The sequence below is a fragment of the Theobroma cacao genome, chromosome 5, assembly GCF_053813885.1.
Source record: "Theobroma cacao isolate CCN51 chromosome 5, ASM5381388v1, whole genome shotgun sequence".
Taxonomy (NCBI): domain Eukaryota; kingdom Viridiplantae; phylum Streptophyta; class Magnoliopsida; order Malvales; family Malvaceae; genus Theobroma; species Theobroma cacao.
The window spans coordinates 11,838,208-11,841,991 of record NC_142643.1 but is presented as its reverse complement, the minus strand read 5'-3'; the positions used below and the strand labels follow the sequence as shown (position 1 = coordinate 11,841,991).

The 3,784-nt window shown below is 34.1% G+C and overlaps 1 non-coding gene across 1 annotated transcript; it reads right to left on the bottom strand.

Annotated features, from left to right (window-relative positions):
* Positions 1-841: 841 nt before the first annotated feature.
* On the bottom strand, positions 842-947 carry LOC148762451 (small nucleolar RNA R71). The gene has a single exon (XR_016026813.1). It is a non-coding gene; the product is annotated as a small nucleolar RNA R71 (small nucleolar RNA).
* Between the last annotated feature and the right edge of the window lie 2,837 nt (positions 948-3,784).

The following is a 3,784-nucleotide window of genomic DNA, read 5'->3' as shown; positions in this document are numbered from 1 at the left end:
GGCTAATTAAGTGTTTATTTTAAATTTTTCTAATTAATTTTCTCCAAATTTTCGTTCCTTAAATAAGGTTGATTTATTATAATATTTTAGTACTTAGTAAAAATTTACGAACAAATCCCTATGGGAACGATACTCTACCTATCAATATGTTACTTGTTTGCAATAACTTGTACTTGCATGAAACTTAGACAACAAGTTTTTGACACCATTACCGAGGACATTGTTTCTTTATTATTTGTTAATATTAAAATTTCATAGATTAGTCTTAATTTAAGTTTTGTTTCTCTATTTTACAGGTTCGATTTGTTGTTGTATAAGAAGAACAAGAAGCTTGGAAATTATACCTTATGATCTAGAAATTAAGCGAACATTCGATAGACTTCGAGAAGAAAATCAACAAGGTTTTATGCAAACAAATACAAAGGCTGATCGACAGGATGACTATCAAATCCAAGAGTGAGCAGTAGCTGAAAATCGTTGCTTTAGGGATTATGCTATCCCATTGGTGTAAGGGAACGATCAAGCATTTAAAGGTCGGTTATTCAAGTGAACAATTTCAAAATCAAGTCGGCCATGATCACCATGATTCAAACTTTACTGAAGTTTGGGGGTCTACCAAATGATGATCCAAAAGGTAAAATATAAAACTTTTTGAAGATATGTGATACTTTCAAACAAAATGGTGTCATAGATGATGCAATTCGTTTAAGGCCCTTTTCTTTTTTCGTTGAGGGATAAAGCTAAAGCATGGTTGAATACACTCCTTACTAGCTCAATAGCAACATGGGATGATCTTGCTCAAAAGTTCCTTGCTCAGTTTTTTCCTCTGACTAAGATAGCAAAAATGAGGAATGATATCACGTCATTCATGCAACAAGATTTTAAATCGTTGTATGAGGTTGGGAAAGATACAAAGAATTACTTCAACGTTGTCCTCATCATGGTCTTCCAAAGTAGCTTAAGTGTAAACATTCTACAATGGTTTGAGTGGTCATGTTTGGACTACTATTAATGTCCCCGCAAGAGGAGCTTTAATGGCTAAATCAATTGATGAGGCATACGATTTATTAGAAGAAATGGCTACAAACAACTATTAGTTGCCAATGGAGTGATCAATCATAGGAGAGTAGCTGGAATTCATGATGTAGATGTTTTTTGGCATTATCTGCACAAGTAACAGCTTTATCCAAGACACTTGAATCTTTTGGTACTAACTCTATTCAAAGTTCTTTTTTAGCTTGTTAATATTGTGGAAATGATCTTGTAATCCATCAATCTTCAAGTTTGACAAAAATAGTGCAATTTATGGGAATATATAGAAAATAACCCTTACTCTAACATTTACAGCCCAAGGTGGAGGAACCACTCAAACTTCTCTTGGGCCCATAATCAAGGGTCATTCTCAACTTCAAGGCCAAATACACCTTCGAGATTCTAACACCAAGCAAGAGTTCCTATTTTAGAAAAAAACCTAGCTGTGGAGGATTGACTAAGTCAATACATGACACAAACTAATAGCATCATCCAGAGTCAAGTAACATCATTGCAAAACCTTGAGATTTAGGTTGTTCAACCTTCCAACGTATTTAACAATAGAGCTTAAAGGACTTTACCTAGTGATACCGAGGTGAATCCTAAGAGAAAAGGTGAGGAACGTATTATGTCATTCACATTAAGGAGTAGAAAAAAGGTTGAAAGTAGTGTTAGATAAGCTAAAGTTCAAGATAAGCATATTGAAAATGAAGCAGAGATTGAGACAGTTGACAAACAAATTCAAGAGAAGGAAGCAAAGGCAACTCTACTACCACCACCTTTTTCTCGGTGCTTTCAAAACAAAAGCTTGATAAGCACTTCCAAATGTTTCTCAAGATTTTCAAAAAGCTTCACATCAACATCCCTTTCACAAAAGCTCTAGAGCAAATGCCATCATGTGTGAAATTTTTGAAGGACATATTGATAAAGAAGAGGATATTAGAGGATTTCGAGACAGTTACACTCACTGAAGAATGCAGGGTATTAATCTAGAACAAGCTTCCACTAAATCTTAAGGACCCAGGGAGTTTTCTATCCCTTGCTCCATTGGTAATGCTAATTTTTCAAAAGCTTTGTGTGATTTAAGTGCTGGTGTCTCAATTATTCCTTTGTCTGTTGCTAAGAGACTTGGACTAATATAGATTCAACCAACTACAGTCACCTTGCAGCTAGCAAACAAGACAATATCATAACCCATTAAGATTGTAAAAGATGTCTTGATTAAATTGAGGAAATTATGCATTTTAGTGGATTTCCTTATACTTGAGATGGAAGAGGATTAAGAGGTTTTGATCATACTAGAATGTCTATTTTTGGCCATTATAGGCACACTCATCGATGTAAAGTGTAACACCCATAATTTTGTATCTAAATTAAGTGAATTGAGAATGAATTATGAAATGTATGGTACTTTGAGGACTTTGGTGATATGTTATGTATCTGAAGTGTTTAAGGGTGTATATATAGAGACTTAGACGAATTTTTTGGAAAAATATGAGATGAATCCTATGATTTGAAGTTTCGATTTGTGGTTGATGTGATAAGTGAGGATATGTATGTATGAAATTGAGTTATATGAATAATTTGAGATGTTTTGGTTGAAGGGAAATGAATTATAAGCCTTGGGAATGAATTTGAAGGCTTAAAGAATTGGAAATGTGCATTCTAGGCATGATCTATAAATAAATGTTCTACATCTATCGATAGATATAAAGATAGAAGGCTTAGGAAAACAAAATGGATGAACATCTATCGATAGATGACCACTTGAGAACTCTACAAAGTAAAAAGCCTAGAAATTATTGATAGATTCGTGAATCTATTAATAGATGGCCAAATAGGAAGGGAAGAAGACAAAGCTAGGGCACAGTCTATCGATAGATGAAGGTCAACGGTAACATAATTTAGTGGCATCTATCGATAGATGCGAAGCATCTATCGAATGATCAGTTTGGAAACGTTAAAACAAAGAGGTGATTTTGGTCTATTTGAGCCATTTTTCAACAAAACTCTCCTTCTCTCTCTAAAACTCTAAAACTCTAACCTCCCAAATGAAATTTTGGAGCCATTTAGAGTGGATTGGAGCTTAGGAAACACTTCTAAAGGCAAAATTAAACATTTTTATTGATTGATTTTTAATTTAATCGATTAATAACTTAGATTCAATTTGGTCCAACTTTGGAGAGATTTACTCCCTTGAGTTTGCTAGGGATTTAGAACTAGGAATTGAGCAGTCCAGCATCTAAGGTACGAATTTAGATCATTTGTTGAAGGATTGAGCTTATATATTAAAGTTTGTTATCTTTAAAAAGTTGGCATTTTTTGAAAGCTAGGATTTAATTAATATTTTAATGTTCTGATGTGTTTGAAAGGGAAACGGAGTTAAATTAACTCGTTGTTGACTTGAAAGATGATTAGAGGCTAAAGATTGAAGCTTGGTTGGGAGTACCTCTAATTTGTCACTATGAATGGGTTTAATTAAAAATGCATGTGATGCATGGCACCTTGATAAAGGAACTACCATGGTATTAGAATAAAATGTGTGTATGGTTGCCAGATATAAATGCCTAAGCTAGAGAACTAAAATATGGATTGAGTGTTTGGGTGCTATGATGCAAGCCACATGGATGGCCTATGTTGTGTCAGCTAAGACTAGCAGGTATATAGATATTGATGAACCCTTAGGAGTAGATCACCCTAGGCAAATGAGATGTTAAGAGGATTTGATCAAATGATGCCTAAGAGACATAGA